We start from the raw sequence: 26824 nt of genomic DNA on the forward strand, positions 1-26824 counted from the left end.
GAAAAACATATGCTCTTTTTCCGCCACGTGGTCTAAGAATGGGCCCCATATGTTTGTGAATGTGGGTGTCTTACCTTCTATTGCCGCTGTTAGTTTGTCTATCCCCAGGAGTTCCTAGACTTTTACCCACCAATATGCTATGTGGGGTCCCTCTACTTCCTTCCAAAATCGGGTTCTTGTAAGGCGGGCGGCCATAAGTAGTTGAGTGATCAGTCGGGCAGTGGGGCCAGAGCGGGGGTAAGATCCATTGTCTGGTGGGTCACCTAACAGCATTACTAGTGGGTCCATGGGGAGTAAAATCCTGCGTATGTCTCTAATCTTTGACCTAATTTCTAGCCAGAAAGTTTGGATGACTGGACATTGCCACCACAGGTGAGCTAGGTCCCCCTTCGCCCTGCAGCCGTGCCAACACGTATCCGGGTATTCTGGGTTTATCGCATGGAATCTCTGCGGTGAGAAGTACCAACGAAAACAGATCTTAAGAGCACATTCCTTCACCGATGTGCATCTGGAGGACTTTTGCGCCCTATCCCAGATTCTTTGCCATGTTTCGGGGGGTATCTCTATTCCTAGTTCTCTCTCCCATGCCACCATATAGGGACGTTTCTCGTCTTCCGGGACGTTTTCTAGGAGGCGATAGCCGGTTGCTATTCTATGTGAACGTTGGCCTTCCGCGACCGTTAACTCTAGGCCTGATGGGGATCTAGTGGCTGCCTTTTTAACGGTCTGGTTGGTAATCCAGTGTCGTAATTGGATGTATTTAAACCTCTCAGTTTCGGGGAAGGTAAACTTTTCTTTAAATTGAACAAAAGTGAGTGGGGTATTATCGTATAGCTCATGCAATCTCAGGGGCCCCTCTTTTACCCAGTTTCGGTAAGAGTTAGCCTGGATCCCAGGGGTGAAGTCTCGATTCTGTGTAATCGGTGAGAGGGGTCCCAAACCTGGTGAGAGTCCGTTCAACTGTCTAGCCCAGCAACAGAGAGTTGTCCTCGTTGTTGGGAGGAGGGGCCTCCGAGAGGCGCGCGCTTCACGCGGGAGGAAGGGAAGATTTTGAAAGAGGCGCTCCAGCGACCAGCTTCTCAATGTCCTGCCACTTGGGGGGGGGGGGGGTCGGCCGGATTGGTCCAGCTCAAGATTGGTGCAATTTGTGTTGCATGGTAATATCGTACTATAGATGGGAGTCCAAAACCTCCCAGCTGTTTGCTCTGGGTAAGGATCTTGCACTGAATTCTGGGCGTTTTCCACTGCCATATAAATCGGTTAATCTCCTTCTGCAGGTTTATTAGGTCCCGCTCTGAGATGAACACAGGGAGCGCTTGCAGCGTGTAGAGAAGCCTAGGGAGTAGTCATTTTGACTGCACTTATGCGCTCCAACCACAATATCTCTTGAAGGGCCCACTTTTGTAGAGATTCTTTGGCGTCTTTTATTAGGTGGGGAATGTTGGCTTTCCATAAACCTGGATAAGTCGCGGTCAAGCTCACCCCAAGATATGTGATTTTGGCGCTTTCCCATCTAAGGGAGTAAGTGTTACGTAATGCATTTAGCAGGTGCAGTGGTTCGGATATATTCAAGCCTATCGATTTTTATCGTGTTGATCGTGAATCCTGATATCTCCGCAAATTGGTCAAGCAGGCCCATAAGCGGAGGGACTGAGGCTTGGGCTTTTCTTAGGAAACAGAGCATATTGTCTGCATAAAGTGCGACTTTGTGCCATTGATCTTCCACCTCAAACCCCTGAAAGTCGAATGTGCTGGGCCAGGGGCTCTATTGCTAGCGCAAAGACCAGCGGTGATGGGGGACACCCCTGTCTGGTTCCTTTATTAAGGGGTATCTGGGGTGTCCATCGCGAGTTCACTCTTATTCGGGTGGAGGGGATTCGGAAATTCGATGGTACCAGTTTGGAAAATTGTGGGCCAAACCCAAAGCCCTTCAAGACCATTTGCAAATATTCCCATGACGTGCTATCAAAAGCTCTGTGTGCATCCAGGGATAGCAGGGACAGGGGACCTGGAAGTAAAGGGGGTAGGGCTATCAAGTCAATCGCTCTGCGAGTGTTGTCATGGGCGGACCTCCCCTGGATAAAGCCTGTTTGGTCTCTATTAATGTGGGTAAGATCCCTCCCATCGCCGCGCTATAATTTTGCTATATAGCTTAGCTTCCGTATTAAGCAAGGCTATGGGCCGGTAGGATGAACATTCTGCTCGGTCTTTCCCTGGCTTCAGGATTAGTGTTGTGTTCGATTCTGCTATAGATTGTGTGACAGTTCCTGTTTCCCAGCACATGTTCAATAACTTCGTGAGATGCGGAGTTAGAGCTTTGCAGAAAGTTTTGTAAAACGTATTTGTGAAGCCATCAGGACCTGGAGCCTTGCCAATAGGGAGAGACTTGATATCTAGTTCCACTTCCTCAGAGGATATTGGATCCTCTAAGGATTCATGGAGCTCTTGTGGCAGTTGTGGTAGGGTTGCCTTGTTTATAAAGTTTCTAGTGTACTGTGAGTCTCCTCTATGTGGGGCTGCTTGTTCCCTGGAAAACTCCTCAAGGCATGTCCCCTCTTCAGAATGGGTCCCTCTTCCTCGCTCATCCTGCAAAAAGTCTATCCTATTCTGTCGTGTCTGTTTCCCTAACTTGGCTGCTAATAATTTGTTAGCCTATTTCCTTTGGTGTAGAAAAATTGTTTGGTACGCATCATCCAGTAGGCCGCTTTTCCCATGTGGTGTGCCTCAAGCGCTTTTTTAGCCATTCACAGATCCCTTAAAGACCGCCGTGTGGGTTTCTTTTTGTGTGCCTCCTCTGATCTACGGGCTTCCCCTTCTAGTTGTTCTTGGAGTAATCTCCTCTCTTTTCCCCGTTGCACAGCTTGCTCTATAAAGTGCCCCCCTAATCACTGCTTTACCTGCATCCCAAACCGTACCCCAACTCATGTCATCGGTGTCATTCTCACTAAAGTATACGTTCATGGATTCCCTAATGTGAGCAAAGATCCCCAGGTTTTCTAAGAGGAAGTCATTTAACCTCCAAGTGGGTCTTGTAGGGGGGGTAACTCGGGAGGGGACTAAAGTTAATAGAACTCGGGAGTGATCTGCGAGCCCCTCAGGAAGGATATCTACTTCCTCCACCTCCCGAATGAGCGAATCCGAAATAAAGAACATATCCAGTCTGGAGAAGCCCCCATGAACAGCTGAAAAGTATGTATAGTCCCTCTCATCTTGATGACAGTATTTCCACACTTCGATCAGGGAGTGTTCTTTAAGCAGGGAGGTAAGGGCTCTAAAGTTGTTCCTATCATTGAGTGTTGGTGGAAGGGTCTTATCAACCAGGGGGTTGACCACCGCATTGAAATCCCCGCCCATAATCACTTCCCCTTCTACGTGTTCAAATAGAGCTTTCGACAATTTCATAAAAAACAGATCTTGTTTAGTATTGGGGGCGTATATAGAGACCAGTGTAATTTTGCGCCCGTCCAGCAAGGCGTTGACCAACAGGAATCTCCCCTCTTCATCTCGCACCACCCCAGAGTTTTAAAGGGAGTCCGCCTGCGCACCAAAACGGCAACCCCTTGTTTTTCCAGCTCACTGGAGGCAAAGAATATAGTGCGGTAGAGCCTGTCATTGAGGCGGGGTTCATCTTCCGGCGGCAAATGAGTCTCTTGAAGAAATAGAAACGTTGCATCTAGGGACCCTAATCTGTGGAGGAGTGTTTTCCGTTTCAGGGGGGAGTTCAGGCCTTGTACATTAAGGGAAATGCATCTATAACTCAGGGTTGCCATATTTCAGCGCATGAGTCTTCCCTTCCCATGACCTCCCTCCAGAAGATCAGGGGGGAGGGGTCTACCCAGAGATTTCATCGTACTATGGCCTGTGGGAGGTCCCCGGAGAGAGAGGTAAAGATACCAACTAAAAGGCTTTCGGTTATACTCAAAAGGAAAATAATAATAATCAAAATGATAATAAATCAGGTAAAATAGCCAAATCGTTTCCATCTCAGAGAATACTATTTCTACAACCAGAGTTCACTGTAACCCGTGTTTTGAGTCTATCGGGCGCCATGCACTCAGGCGCCCAAGCCGATTATCAAGTGGAAATTTCTAACGCCCGACAGAGCATGCAATGGTGGTAGGGGCCTGCATAACTTGCAAAATTGTGTTAGAACAGATCATTTTCTCCTCTATCCCTCGGCACAAGGTTGAGGATAAGGTTTCCCTGAAAACATCCAGCAAGGAACGAAGAGGAACATCCTCAGGGGACAAGAGCCTCTATTTGGCAACATGGGGTCAATTTTGGCCTCGAAGCAAGAGTGACATTACGGGGACCCTCAGGAAATCGTGCCCTTGCAGAAATAAACTTTTAATGCAGTACAAACAGGTCAGGTGGCCGCCCAATCGTCCTGTTCTCCTAATGGGAGGGTTGTTGTCCCCTCCGGGGCAGAAGCTGCCCTCTCTGGATCAGATTCCTGATTCGAGTTCACCACAGATCGGTGCCGCCGCCGACTTTTCCCTCTTCCAGGTTTCGCTAAGAGGTGCGGAGTGGGCCCATCCGTATCCTGAGCGTGTTGATTCAACTCCCTGTTATCCGGTACCCCTGACATCAAAGCTCTCGCCTCTTCTTCGGAAGAGATTATGTAGTGTTGGCTTTGGAAGTCGAAAATCAACTTGCAAGGAAATCCCCAACGATAGCAGATTTTCTGGGCTCTCAGCCAAGCGGTTATCTTTTGTAGGTGCCGCCTGCATGCTAACTTGTAGGGGGCCAGGTCCTGGAAGAGTTGGACCTACGTTCCTTGGAAATGTATCGTGTCCGAGTCCCTGGCTGCAGCCATGATCGCTTCTTTGTGGCGGAAAAAGTGTATTCGGGTAAGCACGTCCGGCACCAGATTCCTTCTAAGTTGGGCCGATGAATAAACCCAGTGGGTTCTGTCTAGTTGTAGATCTTCACTTGGCGAAAGTTCAAGCAGGGATCTGAACAAAGTCTCCACATATTCGGTTAATCCTTGGTCAGAGATCTGTCGGGGGATACCGCAAAGGCGTATATTATTCCGTCGTGATCTATTTTCCAAATTAGCCAGCTTTGCCCATATGTCCTCCAACTGCTCCTCAATGATCTTCACTCTTTCTGTTAGGACCTCATTGTTATGGGATTGTTCGCATACTGTGTTTTCCAGGTCGTTGACCCTGGATTCTATCTCGCCAAGGTGGAAAGTAAGGTCAGCAAGGGATTGAACCAAAGAGTCTTGGGAGGTCTTGATCTCTTCTTTAATCTCTTGTGTGATATCTTGTTTGAATGATCTGAGCATTCGCTCTAATTCCTCCCTGGACATCGCCATGTTTTGGACCAGAGTTGAAGATGGTACTGGGTGGATCTCGGCCGTACTCGTGTGTGTGGGGACTGAGTCCACAGATTGTGGTGTCCAATAAGCTTTTATGCCGGGTCCCTTCTTTTTTACCCCTGCTTTGGGCATTCCTTAAAATGGTGCTGAGGACTATTACGTCTGCGCCCGCAGCAATTGGAGGAATGTGGGGCGCCAGGTGAGTAGGGCCAACATCTGCAGAGTCAGCGGACAGTATGGATGATTTTTATTCCGGGCTCCTGGAGAGTTTAAAGAGTCCCCTGGGGTTTTAGCAGTGTCAGTATTGATCAGGGATTCGTCATACCCCCACCCTCCCCCAGGGCGGTATTGCACTCACCCGGGTTCAGTAATGCCGCTCCCGGTGGGTCTCCAGCTCGTGGACGTTCAGGCATTCAGCAGGGGTTGAGGTCTCCTCTTCATGGCACCCGTGCCCCCCGCCATCTTGCTCCTTAGGAAAAGGACTGGGTGCGTCCGTGTCTCCCTCACCGTACCGGCATTCCCCAGGGTTCAGAGCATATCATGAGCGCCGCCCCGAGCAAACTCCCAAGGGTGGCGCTGTACAGCAGGCTCCGGCGATGCAGAGCCCCCACCTAGATCGGCTCCCCAGATACCCCGCTGGCCTCCTGCCTCTCCCCTGACTGATTCAGGAGGAGGCCTGGGCCCGCACGCCGTCAAGGGCTGTCAAGGGCGGGCCCTCAAGGGCGGGCCGCATCACAGGTCCAGCGGTGCGGAGTCTCCAGCCCGCTCCTGTTCACTCCCGCAGAGCTCCACAGTCTCGGCACCCCGCGATGGTCTCCTCCGTGATTGGGCCGCTCTGCTTCCAGTTATCCGCCAAGCAGCGTCCGCCCGCGGCACCGCCCCTACCCCTCCTCCGGGCTCCTCACGGAGAAGGCTCTTGGTCCCAGCAGACCGCTGTGCTGCTCTTTCCCCAAGCTCACAACAGAGGCGGCGGGGTGACCCACCCCGTGCCGAGTCCCCGAGTCGTCCTCAGGAGGAAAACGTCACGGCCCGCTGGACCAGCTCCTTCACTTGTAAGTTTCCTCAGATGGCGCTCGCCGCCATTTCCCTCCTCGCAGCTGCTGATGATTGCATTCGGATTCCGCTACCAAGCTTCATGCAATCCGATTTTGTCCCAGAGTTTGTCCGCCACATCCGTGGCTATCCATGTGCCTCCGCAGGAAGAAATCGGGCTCAAATTTCCATTTTAAGGTGCTAAAATTACCCGGCTTGGACACCTTACAGCAGAGCTCACAGGAAGCACAGCCGCATGGCGTGCTGCCTAGCCACACCCCCCATATATTTTATTTTTTTAGATGTTTTTTAGAGGTGTGTATTGCGACAATACCATAGAAATTAATAGGGAGTAAAGTGGTATTCACCCCTTAATGGAGGGGTGTCATTGTAGATCTGACATTGAAGCTAGAATACACATTTGGAATGTACTTCAAGTGATGAGGAAATTAATTGGGCATGCACACGTGTTTATCACTGCATTCAATTTTCACAATGTCTCAGAAGCCGCAACATCCGTGGATAAAACACAACTTTGGGTGACCTTGCAGATCACAGGGTAATATAAAATTAGACATTTTTGAAGATTATGCAAATCAACATTCCAAATCCATATAGTTGCGTAGTGAGCAAGTTGTCCTTTGAGGACACACGATTTAGGTAATTTAGCACATGTTCTTTTGTAAATTGGAATATTAATACAGTACCAGGGCATTTTTTTGTTTTGGCTGAAATGTGGTGTAGCCAACTGTGGCTCAAATATCCCAGTGTAGTTATGGCTTTAGGAGTGGTGCAAGAAAGCATCTGGCCATTTTTTTCTTCCTGGCATCTTATTGCCAGCATCCTCTCTTTCTGGTAAGCATGTATGTGATGTGACAGGGCATCACCAAAATGAGTCACACTGACTCCAACTGACTTTCCAATGGTTTTTATTTAGGATTGTTACAGAAAGGTTAGACTTAGTTGATAGGTGGGGTCTTGAGAAATGTGGAGATAGGGCCGTCCCTCTTTCTCTTAGTTCCTTTGACTTTCATCCTCCCTTGCCCCAGACGTCCATAACGGGGGCAAGTTCTGCGGCTCAGGGACACTTACTGTTTGTATCTTTCCTTAGACTCAAAGTGATTTCCCCAAGGCTTTGGCTGTCTGGCTCCCTAGGAAACTTCTAACTTTCCGCTTCACCAACCCCGCATAGTGTTGTAGGGGAGTTAGCAGATGGTGCCTCCGCTGAAGAAGTTTGCCACTCACCACGCATGCACACCCTCACCTGGTGTCCCACTGTGTTTTCCTCCCCGCCAAGCTGTTGTTGCTCTGATGTTTCACTCAGCCTCCCTACCTCCATCCTTGGATGTGCTCTTCTTTCCTCCTCTTACTTTTCTTCTCATTCACTCCGTAACTCCCTACTAACATTACCTCCTACTACCACACTACTATTCCACCTACTACTACTTCTCTCTTCTACTACCACGCCACTACTACCTCTCCCCTACTACCACCTCTACTCCACTGCCACTTTTCTCTACTACCGCTTCTCTTCTTCTACTTTCACTACTACCACTTCTGCTACTCCTCTGCTACCACTATTACCCCTCCACTGTTACTACTACACTTCTACCACTACCAACACCTCCACTTCTTCTAATATCACTCACTACCGCCCACTACTACTTCACTCTCTTTCCCACTAACTCCAAAGAACCTGTCTCTCCAACCACCTCTGCACTCCTTCTCTCAGTCCTCCTCTGGTCTTTTGATCCTCCTCCTTCCACCACCTGATCTCACCCTACCAAATCCACACTAAACCCTTTTCAAACTCCTCCTTAAATGACCCTTCCCCTCCCAGGATTGTCCATCTCTATCAACTAATCTTATCAGAGGGAGTGAAAGGGGTTTGGGGGTGCTTGAATCCCTGCCCCTTTTCCGGGCCAGGCGGTTCACCACATTCAGGTCAGAAAAACCAAAACCGCCTACAAAGGAATGTTGTTCCTTGTTTGTATGGCCTTCTTGTAGGCCTATTTCAGATAACATCCCTGGTGGTTTAGGGGAGTTGTCTTATTGTTCACGGGCTCCAGCTGATGCTGCCAACTGGAGCTACGTTTCCCTGTAGGACGCATCGACGGGTCATTGATTTCCCGTGGCATTCTTGTTTGGTATGGTTGGTCTGGACTACCTCGTACGTTTTGGTCAGTGACACCTCAGGGAGGCCGCACCGGCGTCCTGCTGGAAGCTGCGCCAGGCCCCCGCCCCCGCCTCCCTTCCTCCGCATCCTGCCACGACTCTAATAGCACCATCTTCCATGCAGAGGCATCTCCCGTCCGCTGCTGCAGCTGTGTTGGTCTGGCCCCCGCTGCATGTCCTTTCAGCTCCAGCTCATCTTCTCAGCAGGTAAGAATGGGGTGGTTCACCCGCAGACACACACACACATGGACGGACGGACGCCCTGAAAGGAGGCAGGGATTGGATTCCCCCCTTGATCCCCTGACACGGCCGGTAGGGAGGCACTGTCACTCTAAAAAGCTGTGTTTATTTTATTTCCTGGTTTATCCTTACTTTAAAAACTCTACCAAGATGGGCTGTTCATGGCTGATCACAGTTCTTCAGACCAACAGGCTAAGGTAGTTTAAGGCTTTAGAAAACAATGAACCAATTACATTTTTTTTGATGCTCTGAATTCGCATTCTGTTTCATCAGTGATAACATTCGCTCGGCCCAGTTTGCAAATTAAACATATCAGGGTTATAGACCATGGATTTATCGGTGAAGTCTTGGACAATTGTCTGGTCAGTGCCTTCCTGAGTGATGAACATCTCCAAGATGGTTCATGACTTCCAATCACAGGAGAGAGCCCCGTCTTGGCCTTCCTGAGCTTGCTGGCTGCTCATGACGACGTGCTTTTTTGTAGTATGGGAGGCGTGGCTGTGCATGAGATCGCTTCAGTGTTTTCTCAGTTGTCAGTGGTCTCACTTTCATGGGCACACTTCAAACCTGCTGCATGTCTATGGGAGAGTATCCTAGCGTGCTGGTCTCTACGAAACATCCTGTTTGTTGCAACCTTGGCTCCAACTGACAGTATTCATAGATATGTTATGTTATATATATTTGTAAAGCGCACGGTCGCCAGAGGCATCATGGCGCTGGTAAGGAAGCTGCAAGCTCAGGGAACACAAAAAGGGCAGAACGTTAGAACACGGTGGTCTTCAGAGCTTTCCTGAAAGCCAGATGGTTAGCTGAGGATTTAAGTGATAATGGCAGAGTGTTCCAAAGCTTGGCTGCGGTAATACAAAAGGCTCTACCGCCATGTCTTTCCCAATTGAACCTGGGAACCTTAAGTAGGTTGGTTGTAGAGGAGCGAAGGTTACGATCCGGGATATATCGGGAAAATTTAGCTTGGAGGAATTCCGCTCCTAAGCCATGAACTGCCCGCTGGACGATACATAGTGACTTAAACTTAACTCGCTGTACCACCGGGAGCCAGTGGAGATGGTGAAGTACCGGTGAGATGTGGGCGCCATAGGGGGAACCAGTAGCCAGTCTGGCTGCCAGATTTTGCATACGTTGGAGGCGTTGTAGCAGACCCGCCGGCTGGGATAAGTACAAGGAGTTACAATAGTCCAGCCGTGAGAGAACCAGTGCCGCCACCGGGGGACGCATGGTTTCTGGGATCATAGGTAGCACCTTCTTTAGTACCCTGATCTGGTGATGCGCGGACTGACAGACAGCCGAGACCTGGTTTGACATGGAAAGGGAGGCAGAGAGGATAACCCCCAAATTCTTTACCTTGTTCACAGGACAGGGTAGTGGACCTAACAATGTGGGCCAAAAAGCAGTAGTCCATAATGATGGGTTGGGAGGGCAACCAACAAGCATTACTTCTGTTTTGTCACCATTAAGTTTGAGCCAATTTTGGTCCATCCAAATACCGACTGACTTAAGGCAATCATGAAGACGGGCTGAGACCTCAGATTGATCCTGATCAAGCCGGATCAGGATATGGTGTCATCCGCATAGGAATAACAATTAAGTCCGTAGGAGCGGATAAGGCAGACCAGTGCCCAAATATAAATGTTGAACAGGATCGGAGAGAGAGAGGATCCCTGGGGGACACCACAAGTAAGGGCACAAGGGGCAGAAGGAAAGGGAGGCATGGCGAGAGTCTAGATGCATCCTTCAAGTGCTGGGGTACCGAAAACACATCAACTTGCTGTGGTTGAGGACAATCAGCCTGGCCCTAATAGCCTTCCTTCAGTTAGTGCAGGAGAAGACTGTGCTGGTCCTAGTGGACAACACGGTAGCCATGCACTACCTCAACAAGCAAAGCTGTGTTGGCCTCTATGCATATGCATAGAAGCAACAAGATTGTGGTTCTGGCCTCTGTAGAACGGCGTGTGTCCATAGCAGCTCATCTTGCCAGGGTGGAGAGTGTTATGGCGAATGCCTTTAGCAGACCTAATTCTGCCTCCCATGAGTGGGAGCTTTGTTTGGAAGTTCTGGAGGAGATTTTCTCCCAGTGGAAGACTCCTCGAGTAGACTTCTTGGCTTTTAGTGTGAACAGGAAGTGTGAGCTGTTCTGCTCCATGGAATTTCCTCGACTCAGAGCTCTGTGGGATGCTGTGATGGCCGAATGGACGTGCAACCTCCTCTATGCACTCCCGACGATCCCCGTCATCCCGCTGGTTTTCAGAAGCTGCACCTGTTTAAGGCCTCCGCGATTTTGATTGCTCCGGACTGGGCCCAGAGGATGTGGCACCTGGAGTTGCTGGACATGTCCATCTGCCCTCCCTGGCGTTTTCCTCAGAGAGTTCATCTGTTCTCCCACTCACAAGGGCAGGAGCTCCATCCGAACCTAGACAGCCTGAACCTTTGTGCCTGACTGCTTATGGGCTGGGATATAAGGAGTGGGATTTGTTGGATGACGTCCTAGATGTGTCCTTTCGGCTAGGATGCTTGCCACCAAGTCCATTTATGCCATCAGGTAGCATAAATATTCGGCTTGGTGCCGGGAGAAGTTTCTGGTTCCTTTACTTATCCCACATTCTCTGTTTTGGATGTTCTGCTTTCTTCGGCCCGGTAGGGCCTGCAAATGGCACTAAAGGGATTTCTTGTTGCTATTTCAGTCTTCAAAAGACCCAGGAGCAGGGCTTGTTCTCGAGCCCCACAGTTATGCAAGTTTTACGGATATTGTGCAATAATTTTTCCTCACACCAGTTAGTTGTACCAGCATGGGATTTAAAAGTAGTGTTGAGTTTTCTTATGGGTGCTACGTTTGAACCGCTATCTTCTTGTTCTATATGGTTACTTGCCCTTAAGGTGGTTTTTAATTTGGGCTATTAGGTGGTGCTGAAAGCGCTACCTTTAAAGTCAAAACTATTGTCTTTAACAGAAGAGCTTCAAATATCGCCTTTGAATGAGGGTCTGTAATGCTTTCCAATGGAGATATATTTGATGAGGGATACAAAGTTGTAATCCTTCCCATTCCCTGTGATCGCTATGGCTAATCGCACCCATTCCTGCCCATCTCAGAACTCTCTCCGTTTTTAGGAGCTCTTTCATTGAGGCAGCCATCTTGGATGACTGCCTCTGAGGAAGCTCTCTGGAACCAAGCCGGCCATCTTTGAATGGGAAATATACCAGCATCTTCCAAATAAAATGATACATAGTTAAAAATGGATAAAGTAATTTGCATTTTGGGAGCTTGTTTTGATTTGCAATGAAATGAAGGCTAGTTTTGGTAAGCTGTCTTTGTGACTTGACATTTAGGATTTGTTATATAATCGTGCTTATTTTTATTTTATTTTTTTAATTCTTGGTTTATTTTAAACCTTTTACCATACAACACAAAACCTTTCCTTGTTCCAACTAGGATCAGTATATCGGCTCATAATCATCAACCCTGTTAGCTCCAATTAAATACATTTGACATTTGTTTCAAAAGCATCCTTAAGAAACTTCACAAGACAAAATGTTGTCAAAAAATGCTCCCCTGACTGGAGGAAAGACCAAAATTCCTCTGCATCCCTGCATTGTCTTTCAGCTACTGCCCTGCCCAAATACTTAGATCTTAAATCGGTCAAGCATGGGCAAAAAACAGTGTAATATTCTTAAGAGTTTCTTTCACAAGACAAAATCTACATTCTACAGAAAATACTTGTTTGTAAATTCTCAAAATTTGCTTGGTGGGAAGCATATTCATCCTGAAGCACATAGCTGATTCCTATACCATCTGTTAGGAAACTTAGTTAGATACTTCGGGATAGAACAACAAGACGTATGTTCATCTTTCATAGCAGTTTGAAGCTTGTAAGAGTTATTTTCCTCTAGTGTTTTGATCCAATCATCCTGCCACAACTTCCACTTTACCCTGGCAGGATTGCTGATAAACTCTTCCAAGTCAGCATGGACATGTTGCTGGTATCACTGGCAACCATTACTCCACTCAGTTAATAAGATGTTTCTGCTGTTCTTCAGCTCTGTCCTCAAGATTTGTTAGGGCCTAGATGGAGAGGGCTGGAGAAATTTGCGATACAAAGCCAAGGTTTTCCATATTGATCGTGCGTGTAAGGAGATCAAGCCCAGTTAAAACGTAATGACTGAAGTTGCTATCAGATTTGGGAGCTTCAGAATGTTTCTCCAAAAACCTCCTTTTAAAGAAAGCAAATGTTCCCAAGGAGTTGGAGGAAACTCCTTGGCTCTGTATAATAATACCGGCGTGGCCCTAGCTTGAAAAAAGGACAGAACCAGCAAGATGGAAAAGTAACTGTATTTTTTCTGGACTAGCCTACCCTGAGCTATCAAGATTTTAAATTTAACATTCAGGGCTTGCTGGCATGGGGAGATCCTACTTGCTGTTGTTAATAATATACCCCATATAAATTATCTGTTGGGTCTGGACTAGAGGTTTCCGCTTAACGTACCATTTAACCGAACAACTCGATCATGGTCCTTGTGGGTCCACTACCATAGTGGTAGACTTTGCTGTGTTCATCGCCAATCCATTTGTGCCCATATATTAGTTGAGGGCATCCAAGCTCCGCTGGAGGCCCATTGGCATCATGTCAACCAACACCAAATCATCAGCAAAAAAGTCTTGTCACAACTTGGCCTCCTATTTTTGGCAGAAATACTCTGATCTTTTCCAAGGTCTCCCCGATGTCAGAAAGAAATAAGGTAAATAAAGTCAGGGCCAAGTGACAACCCTGTTTTAGGCCACCAAAAGTATCGATTTGCCTCGTCAAAAGACCTTGCGAATTAAGACGAATTTGCACATTAGTAGAATCATAGAGAGTCTTGATTACCTCTGGTAAATCTGAGGGATATTTCCATGCCTCCATTTTGGCTGATGGCATTTAGCGATCCACGCTATCAAAGGCCTTTCTTAGGTCCTCAAATGCCAAATGGACCCTAATTTTCTCGTTAAAGGCTCCTTTCAAGATGTTTATCAAAAAAACGTTTGTCTGTACTGATACCTTTAACAAAACCTGTCTGTCTAGGGTCCTCCCTTTCCACTGTTTTAATCCACTTCTGCAGTTGTTTCAACACAAGAATGCTGCAAATAATTTGGCAAACAAGTCTAGAAGTGCAATCGGGAGTAGTTCTAAGGATCCGCCCTGCCACCTCGCTTGTAGATACAGACGATTATCGTCGATCTCCAAGATCCTGGAATCCCACCCACTCTCATAATCTGCTTGAATAACTCAAAAACAATGGGGACCCAAACCTAGGGAGATTCCTTGATCATTGAATTTGTGATAGCGTTTGGACCCGGGGCTCTAGGGTGATTAGCCTTCTTGATTAATTCGACGTCCAGTAGGTCCAGCGGAAACACCCACGCAGAACTCTCTTTAATGGACGAAACATGGTTCAAGCAACCTCTTTGTTCAAAAAGTTGTTGATAGAAATGTGTCCATGCCTCCTCCGTGACCACATTTGTCAATGAAATTGTGCGCAAAGCACTAGCTTCGTTGAGCATTTGCCAAATAGTTCTTGCATCTTTTTTGGAAAGGGCCGCAAGCATATGTTCTGCTTCTTTCTGAAAAATGGTCAGCTTTGTATATCACCGACCTTTTCTTATATTTCTGTTATCTTTTTTTCACCAATACTAGGCGATGGATGTCTTGCCGGCAACTTGGATACTTTAGATCTTTCTGCAGAAGCTTTTTCTCCAATTTAATTCTCTCATCAAACGTGTTCTTGTGGCCAGGAGCCAATGGCAGAGAATTTTTAGGCTGGATCTTGAACTCCAAAAGCAACGGAACATGGTTCACATTGTCCCCCTGCGTCAATAGGTTAGTGTATTTTTTAGAAAATGCTAAAATATCATTCTAAGTCATCCTTATACATTTGTGTCATAATGTTCTGATTTATTGATTGTTTATTTATTATGCGCTTATACACAAGTTTTTCAAAGCGCAACCAAGCATGGGAGGGGAGGACATAGGTAAAACACAAGACAAATTATCTTATTAGGCATGGTACATTCATATTATGCAGGTGGACAGAGACAGGAAGTGCGTGGGGGGGCGGGAATAGGGACCAAGTGCGCCCAATCCCATGAGAACATGGGTTAAGTGCAGAGAGATACCTCTCTCATGGGTCGTAACCGGAGTGCAGTAGTGCTGCGGCAAGTGCAAGACCCAGGGGCAAGTTCAGGAGACCGGCGAGGAAGCTTGGGACCTGTGAGGCTCTGAAGGTGCAAGATAAGAGAGGAGAAAGGGTTGGTACTCCCCATATTTTGGAATTCCAAAGAAGGACGGAAGATTGAGACCCATCTTGGACTTAAGAGACTTGACAAGTTCCTCAGGAAGGACACGTTCAAGATGGTAACCCTTTCTCAGATCCTTCAGGCCCTCCGGCTTCAGGATTGAACCTCCAGGATGCTTACTTTCATGTGCCGATCCATCACAAGCACAGACAGTACCTGAGGTTCGCCGTTGCCGGTTCTCATTATCAGTTTCGGGTTCTGCCATTTGGGTTGACCTCAGCCCCAACTGTTTTCACCAAGCTAATGGCGGTTGTGGCAGCGAGTCTCTGGAGAGGGGGGAATTTACATCTACCCCTACCTGAACGATTGGCTGCTCAGAGCCAGTTCCCCGGAACAGGCCCTGGAACATCTCAGCTCCACATGTCACTCCCTCCACAGGCTGGGCTTCTCCCTCAACTTCAAGAATTCCCACATGATACCATCACAAAGGCTCCAATTCATCTGAGCAGTCCTGGATGCATCCCTGGGCAAAGCTTTGCCACCAGAGGAGGGCTCAAAGCATCCTGCAGATGGTAACCATGCTCCAGAATGTCCAACATCTGCCGGCCTTCGATTGTCTGAGTTTGCTCGGCCTCATGGCATCCTGTAATTTTCTGGTGCCAGAGGCTCGCCTGAGAATGAGATCTATCCAATTGGCTCTCAGGTCCCAGTGGTCGCAATTCTCAGGAAGGATGTCAGATGATCTACAAATCCCTGACAGTCGCACTGGACCTTCAGTGGTGGGCCTTTCAGGAGAGCATCTTGAAAGGAGAACCTTTTTGGCAACCATGGCCAGAGATAACGGTAGTGACGGACGTCTCACTCACGGGGTGTGGAGCCCATACCAACGATTTGACCATCAGCAGTCGTTGGTATCAATCGGAGTACAAACTACATATCAACCTTTTAGAGCTGAGGGCAATCAGACTAGCGCTGAAGGCCTTTCTGCCCTCTGTACGGGGAAGGAATGTCCCAATAATGATGGACAACACAGTGGCCATGTACTACCTCAACAAGAGAGGTGATTAGGGTCACTACCACTGTGCAGACAGGCAATGCAGCTCTGGTTTTGGGCAATACAAGAAGAAGCTCTGTATCAGCAGTTCACCTAGCTGGAGAGAAGAACACAACGGCGGAATCTCTGAGCAGGCAGAGCACAGTATCCCACGAGTGGGAACTAGCTCAGGAAGTCCTTCAGGAGATCTTCACCCTTTGGGGAACCCCTCCAGTGTATCTGTTCGCGATCAGTACCAACAGGAAGTGGGAACTGTACTGCTCAAGGGAATTTCCCCCGAGAGGAGCTCCAGCAGACACGTTCATGGTGGACTGGGAGTTTCCACTTCTATACACGTTTTTTCCAATCCCTGTCATTCCAAACGTAATCACGAGGTTGAGAAGGTTCAGGAAATCCATGATCCGAAAGGCTCCGTATTGGGCCAGGAGGACGTGGTACCCAGACCTTCTGGACATGTCCACCTGTCCTCCGATGCGTCTTCCACAAAGAGAGGATCTTCTCTCGCGAGAAGAGGGTCGGGTTCTCCATCCAGATATCGGGACTCTCAGCCTTCACACATGGTTTCTGAGAGGCTGAGATACAAGGATTTGGACCTCCCGTACAACGTAATGGAGGTTTTGCTTTCGGCCAGAAGGCCAGCAACCAAATCTTTATACCGCTGCCGCTGGAATAAGTTCTGCAGCTGGTGTAGAGATAAGAATGTTGACCCTTTCTTATGTAATACACAAATGGTGTTATCCTTTTTATTACATCTGGCAAATCTGGGGCTCCAGATTGGGACCATCAAAGGATATTTGGCTGCACGTTCTATTTTTAAGCACACTTCAGAGGAAGTCTCCTACTTTAAGATCCCTCTGGTAGTAGAATATTTAAAGGGACTAACTAATCTTTATCCTCCAATCCGGTTTCAAGTCCCACTATGGGATCTAAACTCGGTATTAAACTTCTTGATGGGAGCTCCTTTCGAGCCTCTACATTCTTGTCCATTTAGACTTCTAACTTTGAAAACTGTCTTTTTAGTGGCAATTACATCAGCCCGAAGGGTGAGTGAGCTACAGGCTTTATCCTGCAAGCCTCCTCATACTGTCTTTCATAAGGACAGTAGTGGTACTAAAAGTGAAGCCTACTTTTCTTCCCAAAATTATTTCTGAGTTTCATTTTACTCAGAAGATAACATTACCTTCATTTTATCCTCCACCACATCCAGGGAACGAGGAAGAAAGACTTCAGAGACTTGACCCCAGACGTGCACTGAGCTTTTATACATCCAGATTGACAAAATTGTGGCAGAATGACCAACTATTTGTGGGCTATCCAGGTCACAAATTAGGACTGGCCTTCCCCAAGCAAACCATCTCCAGATGGATTTTTCTAACTATATCGGAATGTTACAAACTGACGGTTAAGGACCCTCCAGAACATATAAGGGCTCATTTGACCAGGAGTGTTGCAACTTCATCTGCTTTGCAGAGGGGAGTTCCGATAAAGGTTATATGTACAGCTGCCACATGGTCGTCTGTGCACACCTTTAATAAATACTACAGTCTAGACTCTTCCACAAGCCAAGATTCTGCTTTAGGGAAAGCAGTGTTGCACTCGGTGCATACATAACTACACTCCTTTCTACTCCCTCCTCCAAATTATGTAAACTGCTTTGGGAGTGTATCAAAGATAAGGAATATGTGGGAGGACACAATCCATTCGAAGAACAAGTTACTTACCCATGGTAACGTTCTTTCGACTGGATGTTCCTCCCACGTATTCCTTATCGCCCCTCCCAACCTACCCCGCAGTAGAACGTCCTTTGCGGTTGCAATCTAGACTCTCTCAAGGGGAGTAACCATAGAACGCAAGGTAAAGCTCCACTCGTCAAAAAGGAACTGAGGCCAATGGCCACTGTGCGCGCTATATGTACCTGCAGCGACATCAAGACGGAGGCTTCCGAGGGACATTGACTCGACCAGGCATAGATGCACATCACCCCCTGCTGAAAAAAAGATTCTGAGGCAGTAAGCCGGATACTGGGAAATATCAAAAATAAGGAAAACGTGGGAGGAAATTTGTTCTTCTCACTAGCTTCTCAATGGCTCTCTTGGTATGTAGCTACATGCTAATATAGGCTTCTAGGTGCCCATTTGAGCATTAAAGCGCTTTGAGTATACTTTTGCTATTTAATGCACTACTGTTGCTATTCTAAATATTAGTCTAGACTACTCTTAAGCATGTATCACACTACTTGCTCACATCCTCACTGGATCCAATATTGAAGCATTTCGAAGGGATTGTGTCCTCCGACGTATTCCTTATCTTTGATAATTCGTCTCCAGCTTGCTGGCCTCGGAAATGTTTTCTCTGTAGAGGGCGCTGCACGTCGACGTCCGCCGAGTCGATGTCCCTCAACAGCCACCGTATCGCCGCCGACGTCACCATGCCCATAAATAGGCACGCGCGGCGTCCGTTGCTCAGTTCTTTTTTCCGCGCTTTGTGGGGCCTCGGAATATCGTTGCTCAGTTCAGTCAGATAAACCTCTTATATTTCACTCGATAAAACCAACTCGTTCTCGATGGCTTCTTCATCCGAACCGACGACTCCCCGGTCCGGCTTAAAAAAATGCTGAGACTGCGGAAAGAAAATGTCGATAACGGATCCTCACAGGATCTGTTTGTGGTGCTTGGGAGTCGAGCACCATTGTTCGTAGTGTGAGGACTGCATGTCCATGACGGCGAAAGCCTTGAAGGAGCGCAAGGGGAAGCTCGAGAGAGGTAAGTCAGTCAAAACCTCCCTGAAAGTTTCTTTGGCCGAGTCCAGGCATTCGTCTCCTCGCCGTCGAAAGCATTCCCATTCTAGGTCTCGAAGTAGCTCTCACCACTCGTCGAGATCTAGACACTCAAAGAAGAGGCGTCGAAGATCCCCTTCCTCATCATCTTCTGTTTCCCCAGAAAGGGTCTCCTGCCCCACAAAACACAGCTCTCAGGCTGAGTCGGGGAATTCAGGAAGAAAATGCTAAGCGTCTTCGAGAAAGCGGCCCGACCCCCTCGAAGACAGCTGAGGGTGATACCATGGGTGAAAAACCTAAAAAATCGAAACGCCGCCGAGTCGTTGCACCCGGCGAAAGAGTCCACCCGAGAGCGCCACGGGCCATCGGGTAGGAAGGCACCATCTTCGCCGCCGCTGTCTAAGATCCCTTCGACGCATGGATCGGCGCCATCGACGCTGTTTCGAAGGGTTCGACAACGCATCGGACGATTGAATCAACGGTTATACCCAGAGCCTCCAGCACGACGCCGAGAACGTCGTCGACATCCTCGAGTAGGATCCCGATCCTCTCGAGTTCTTCGAGGCCTCTTCCTGTTTTCTCGACGCCTTTCTCGGTGCCTTCGAAGCCTTTCACATCGGCGTCAACGGCATCGACGTTTTCTCGCCCAATAATGACGAGTTTGGCTTCTTCTGCCTTACAAATGGGTTTTACACCATTTCCGAGGTCAGAGTACCCCAGATTATCTTCAATCTATGAAGAAGGGGAGGATGACTGCATACCGAAAGGAGAGGAAAGGGAAGCCTTCCTTAACATCATTAAAGATGGCAATGATGCCATGTGCGAAGCTTTTTAAACTGGCATCGATTCCGCTGACAGTATCAGCAGGGCCATGGCGGCAAGTGCTACAATCCGCAGGCATGCGTGGTTGCGAAAGTCTGGCTTTGCTCCATATGTACTGGCCAGACTTTTGAATATGCCCTTTGACGGCTCTTCTTTATTCGGTAAAAAGGCTGATGACAGTCTGGTAAAGTTGCAAACATCTAAAGTGGCAGCAAAATCTTTAGGGGCTGCAATCCGCCAAACTCCTTTTCGCCCCACAGGAACCTCTGGGAGAGGAAAGTCCTTTCGCTACTATTCCGCATTCGGGAAAGGCAGAGGACAGCTGGCTCAAAGAGGCCAAAGGAGATCCACCCGAGGTGGACGGGTCAAAAGTACTAAGGCCGCAGCAGCAGCAGGTGCCTCTTTACCCTCGGCATCTGCATCAGCCGCCCCCAAACCACTGTGAGGTCTTTGCACACAAAACACCTGTAGGGGGCAGGTTAACTCACCATCTGACGGAATGGAAGGCTAATACGTCAGATGCTTTAGCATTGGAGACAGTTGCCCAGGGTTACTGCCTACCCTTTCTACATATCCCTCAGAGTCATCCACCGGGGCACAGCTCTCTAAAAGTTCCAGAGCCACTCCTCTTACAGGAAATTGTAGACCTGCTAGAGAAAGGGGCCATAGAACCGGTACCTGTAGCGGAGAGGAACAAGGGCTGGTACCCCCCCCTACTTTCTCATACCAAAGAAGGACGGAGGACTGAGACCCATCTTGAACAAGTTCCTCAGGAAGGACAAGTTCAAGATGGTAACTCTCTCTCAGATCCTTCAGGCCCTCCAGATCCAGGACTGGCTGGTATCTCTGGACCTCCAGGATGCTTATTTCCATGTGCCAATCCATCTCAAACACAGGAAATACCGGAGGTTCGCAAATTGGCGGCTCTCATTATCAATTTCGAGTTCTGCCATTTGGGCTGACCTCCGCCCTGAGGGTCTTCACCAACCTAATGTCGGTAGTGGCTGCAAGTCTAAGGAGGGAAGGGATCCACGTCTACCCCTACCTGGACGATTGGCTGATCAGAGCTGTATCTTCGGAACAAGCTCAGATCCAGCTAAATTATGTCTGCCACTTCCTTCACAAACTGGGCTTCTCCCTCAATTTAAAGAAGTCACAGATGATACCATCACAGAGACTCCAGTTCATCGGAGCTGTCCTGGACACTTCCCTGGGAAAAGCTTCGCCACCAGAGGTGAGGGCTCAAGATATTCTGCAGATGGTCAACAAGTTTCAAAATGCCCAACATCTCCCAGCCTTCGACTTTTTGAGATTGCTAGGCCTCATGACATCCTGCATCTTCCTTGTGCCAGAGGCTCGCCTGAGAATGAGCTCTCTCCAGTGGGCATTAAGGACCCAGTGGTCACAAAACTCAGGAAGAATGACAGATCTCCTCCGAATTCCGGACAAGGTAGCCCACGACCTTCAATGTTGGGCCTATCCAGAGAACATCTTGAAAGAACTTTTTGGCAACCATGGCCGGAGATAACTGTAGTCACAGACGCCTCACTCACGGGATGGGGAGCCCATGCCAATGACTTGACCATCAGCGGTCGTTGGTCTCCATCGGAGTCCAGACTACACATCAACCTATTAGAGTTGAGAGCGATCAAACTAGCGCTGAAAACTTTCCTGCCATCAGTACAGGAGAGAAATGTCCTGATAATGACAGACTACACGGTGGCCATGCACTACCTCAACAAAAGAGGAGGCGTAGGGTCACTGCCACTGTAAAGAGAGGCAATGCAGCTCTGGTTTTGGGCAATTCAGGAAGGAATCTCTCTATCGGCCGTCCACCTACCCGGAGAGAAGGCTTTTACAGCGGACGCTCTGAGCAGGCAGAGCACAGTCTCCCACGAGTGGGAGCTAGCTCAGGAAGTCCTTCAAGAGATCTTTGCCCTTTGGGGAACCCCTCAGGTGATTCTGTTCGCCACCAGCCCCAACAGGAAGTGCGATCTGTTCAAGGGAATTTCCCCCGAGAGGAGCTCTAGGGGACGCGTTCGTAGTGGACTGGGAGTTCCCACTCCTTTACGCGTTTCCACCAGTCCCTGTTATTCCTCAAATGATCAGGAGGTTGAGAAGATTCCGGAAAACCATGATCCTAATTGCCCCGGACTGGGCCAGGAGAACATGGTACCCGGACCTTCTAGATATGTCCATCTGCCCTCCAATCCGTCTTCCACTCAAAGAGAATCTTCTCTCGCAGAAGGGAGGTCGGGTTCTCCATCCAGACATCAGAACCCTCAACCTTCACGCTTTGCTTTTGAAAGGGTGAGGTACAAGGATTGGGACCTCCCTGGTGACATCATGGAGGTGTTGCTTTCGGCCAGAAGGCCAGCAACAAAGTCTTTATACCGTTGTCGGAACAAATTTTGCAGCTGGTGTAGAGAAGAGAATATCAACCCTTTTTCATGTGGTACACCAACGGTGTTCATCGTTTCTGCTCTACTTGGCAAACTCAGGCCATCAAGTTGGCACTGTAAAAGGCTATCTCGCAGCGCTATCAATCTTCAAGCGCACTGCGGAGGAACCATCGTATTTCAAACTACCCCAGGTAATACAATTTCTCAAGGGATTAACTAATGTTTATCCTCCAAGACCATTCCAAGTTCCCTTATGGGACTTAAATTTAGTCTTAGATTTCTTAATGGGTACTCCCTTCGAACCACTCCACTCTTGTTCGCTGAGATTTCTCACTCTTAAAACTATCCTATTAGTAGCACTAACATCTGCTAGAAGGGTGAGCGAATTACAAGCTCTATCTTGTAAACCCCCCCATACAATTTTCCATAAGGACAAAGTTGTCCTACAGGTGAAGCCTAATTTCCTCCCAAAGGTGGTTTCTGAATTTCACATCACTCAGAAAATTACCTTACCTTTGTTCTACCCTCCTCCCCATCCGGGGAAAGAGGAAGAAAGGCTACATAGGCTGGACCCAAGGCGAGTTCTAAGCTTTTATATCAGCAGACTGGCTAGGATTAGGCAAGCAGACCAACTGTTTGTAGGATACTCAGGTCACAAGTTGGGACTACCCATAACAAAACAGACCATTTCCAGGTGGATTATTTTGGCCATTCTGGAATGTTACAAACTGGCAGGGAAAGAGCCACCCCAGAATCTTAGGGCTCATTCAGCCAGGGGTATCGCAGCCTCTTCGGCCCTCCAAAGAGGGGTACCGGTCCGAGACATATGTGCGGCTGCCACATGGTCGTTCGCACATACATTCACAAGATTTTACAACCTGGATTCCTCCACTAGTCAAGAGACCAGATTTGGCAAAGCCGTATTACATTCGGTTCATTCCTAAAAGGGATACTTGACATTATTACTCCCACCTCCAATTACATACCACTGCTATGGGAGTCTATCAAAGATAAGGAATACGTCGGAGGACACAATCCCTTCGAAGAACAAGTTACTTCTTACCTTGTAACGTTCTTTCGATGGGATGTTCCTCCGACGTATTCCTTATCGCCCCTCCCATCCATCCCTGCAGTAATACTTCCCTTGTGGTTGCAGCTTACGCTCCTTCAAGGTCAATAACCAATTCAGGCATGACTTATCTTATGCTACAAAACGGAACTGAGCAACGGACGCCGCGCGTGGCTATTTATCGGCATGGTGACGTCGGCGCCGATACGGTGGCTGTCGAGGGACATCGACTCAGCGGACGTCGACGCGGAGCGCCCTCTACAGAGAAAACATTTCCGAGGCCAGCAAGCTGGAGACGAATTATCAAAGATACGGAATACGTCGGAGGAACATCCCATCGAAAGAACGTAACAAGGTAAGAAGTAACTTGTTCTTCTTGCTTATCCCCTTCACGGCTCTATATTTTAATTGCACTTTGAAAGCTAATGCTAGTTCTACTATTATGAAAGGATATTCTGAAATGAGATGGTGTCTCACCTGTCGCTCACACCCGGGGGGGGCAGAATGGGGTGACATACCATGACAGAGCCAGTATCCTCTGAGCCATTGGCTTCCAGGGTGCTTATAACTATTGGAAAAATGTTATGGGATAAGCCCCTCCGTTTCATAAGGCGAGCAGGACAACCCAGTTAGGAAGGTTCCAAGACATTTTTGCTGAAGTAGAAGAGGAGGAAGATGGAGACCTCCCAGCAGGTTTCCGCACTTTGTGGTGTAGAGCAAGCCGAGTGACCAGTCAATTGTTGGACCAGCAAACTGTGACAGCTGCTGAGGCAAAGGGATTTTAAGGAAGCCTATGGTTTAGACACTTACAATATTCTGAAATGGGATCGGATCCTGTCTGTAGTCTAAGCCCTCAATTTGGCTTTTTCAGGCACTTGTGGCCAGGGTAGATGACTGATGCCTTGCCACACAATCAGACATTTCCGACGATGCACTAGTCTGCCTACATAATCTTCCAACCCACACCCAAGGCAACTCTGGTAATCTCATGTAACACTTGTGCGGGGGATTCCGAAACAAAAAAAATAGCTAGAGTAAAGGAACATCACACGAGGGATCCTTTAGTCTTTAAAAAAAAAAGAGAGAAAATAACTGCACAAGCGGAGCACAATGTCACAACGGACAAGCCCTTCAGGGGTTTAGACGCGCTCCGCTCTGCGCATGCCACCGCCACTGCCCGGGCGTTCATGCGTGCGCTCCTCTGACGAGCAGAGGAGCGCCTGTAAGCACTGGCACCCACCAGGTGGCCCAAATACCACTGGTGGTCCAGTGCACTCATTACATTACTGGCGCTCCCCACAGCAGGGAAGAGCCCAACATTTTCAGCCCTCCTGCGCTGGCAATAATAAAAGGGGCCACCCCCTGTCAGGGCTCCCTGGTCTTTGTCTGGCAGACGTGACCCAGAAGACTTTGGGGCCTCACTCATTGCTTCTGCTATCGCCCCACCCTCCCACAAGAACCATCACCAGAACCCTCTTGAGAGAGCAGTGCCAAGATCAGAGAACATCACATCAGAGGGCTGCAGCAAAGATTGTGAGGCAGCCCTGGCCAGGTTGTCTCAGATGTAAAGTGGTTTTATATATAGTTTTTTGTACAGAGCAGTGTATAGGCTTTGTATATTTTTTTAAGACTTTCCTATATTTTGAATGTTTAAAGCACTCTTTTTGTATTTTTTAGGTACGCAGCTGCTTAGGATATTTATTGTATATAGTGTTGTATGATCGTAAAAAACTTGTAAAACCTTGCTGGTGTACCAGAAGAGAAACTGTATAAGTGTGCATATAACTACTAAAGAACCGTTCACCAGCATTCCTTTGTCTGCTTTTCCTTTTGTGTGCCAGTTACTGTAACCTTATGTCTTTTTCCCTAGTGGTATTTGGGGATCCAACCCCAACCTTTTGATTTTTTAGGGCCATCTCGAACCCACGGAAGCGGAGTTTGGAGGCAGGTAAAAGGCGTGTCAGGTTATAAGTTAGGGCATGAAATGTATATTGTGTGCCGCCTAAACCTGTCTCCCAATAAGGTACGTAACACGATCACCCCGCTACATTTTATGAAGGGACTGCTGAGATCACCTTTGGTGTGCCTATACCCTCCCTGTCCTACCTGCTTACATCATAACTACAATTCTTTCTTCCTGAGGTAGTGTACAGTTTTCCAGTGTATGTTTGTATTTTTCACTCAGTTCTCTGTGCATTTTTTTAATAGGGGATTGTATATATTCTAGGGTCTAGAGTGCGCTCCAGTGCTACACTAAAGGGTAGAGGTGCCAAACTGATGGCTTCTTCCATGGTGGATGCCTTCAAGGATGTGTTACTCAAGACCATTTTGACACCATCTGAGCATGGCCACTATATCCGACTGAAACCCTTCTCCCGGGAGAAACCATCCCCGAAGGGTGAATAAGAGTACCAACTTTGGGAGGACCAAACCCACCAGATGATGCATGACTGGAGAGCTATAGACGGGGAGAAGAGGCATCGCGTTATTGAGTGTGTGTGTGGTCCTGTATTGAGAGTCATCCCGGTGCTCCCTGCCACTCATCCAGACCCCACAGCTAAGTACATCATGTACATGCTGGATGGAGTCTTTGGAGCTGGTGGTGAAGTACTATGCCACCCGCCTCCCACAGGGTGAGCGTCTCTCAGAATATCTGGGTAGAACCAAGCTGATTTTTCAGCTGGCTTTACAATGGAACGGGATTGAGCCGAATATCCAGAACCTGGCCAGGCGTGGAGCCAAATCGCTACAGCTGTTGCTTCTGCAGCTACGACTCTCTGAACGGATCCAGAAACCACCACCCTTCGATGAACTGGTGCGAGATGTGCATACTCTGGAAGGCTTGCTAGAGTACGCAGGGTACTGTTTATCAAGTCAACTGGTGTCTCCATACACTGCCCTGCAGTATGACTTGCGACATCAAGAGTAAGAGTTGCCCCAAACTATCCAGGCGTTGCAGCTGTAGAGGGTGCCGGCCAAGCCACTGCCTATATTGACATCCAGGCCACCAGAGTGCGGAAGAGACTCTACACCGCCATCCTGAGAGAGAACACCAGCTTTTCCAGAGCGCTCAACAGCCACGGCAGACCCAAGTGAACCAACGATGTACTGCACCGCTCCAGCCTTGGCAATTCTGCCACAGATGTGGACAGGGGGGCCATGCTTTCCATATGTGCACAAACCCACTGGATTATATCCAAGTCGTTGCAAGGTTCCAGGCCTTAAACACACCAACACAAGCAATGGTGGGAAAAGCCAGCGTGGACCAGGAAGCAGAGCACCTGAATTCTCAATACTACTACGCTCCGACAGAGTAGAGATACACAACAAGTGTGCACCCCCAGACCGGCCCAAGCCTGCGGTGACACGAACGGTGGGCAAGTCATCTGGGAACCTGTACCCACTTAGACCGGCAAGTCCAGCCGAGAGGAAGATCACCTGTAGTCAAACTACCAGCAAGAGCAACATCCGAACATCATGGGCAATAAATGAGACTCGTAGGACCACCAGCCACCGTGACAATCGCCATCGCTGGACGACAGGCACACGTGCTTCTAGATAGCGGCTTGCAGGTGACCATCGTCTATGAGCCGTTCTACAGAAAACACCTGGCGCATATCCCATTGGAGCTGTTGGCTGCACTGAACCTTC

The 26824-nt window shown here is 48.3% G+C and overlaps 1 protein-coding gene across 4 annotated transcripts in view; it reads left to right on the forward strand.

Annotated features, from left to right (window-relative positions):
* TDRD10 (tudor domain containing 10) overlaps positions 1–26824 on the forward strand; it is a 1872714-nt gene that overhangs the window by 1322025 nt on the left and 523865 nt on the right. The gene's annotated exons all lie outside the window — the stretch shown is intronic.

Source organism: Ambystoma mexicanum, chromosome 1p, assembly GCF_040938575.1.
Source record: "Ambystoma mexicanum isolate Mex_15411 chromosome 1p, UKY_AmexF1_1, whole genome shotgun sequence".
Classification (NCBI taxonomy): domain Eukaryota; kingdom Metazoa; phylum Chordata; class Amphibia; order Caudata; family Ambystomatidae; genus Ambystoma; species Ambystoma mexicanum.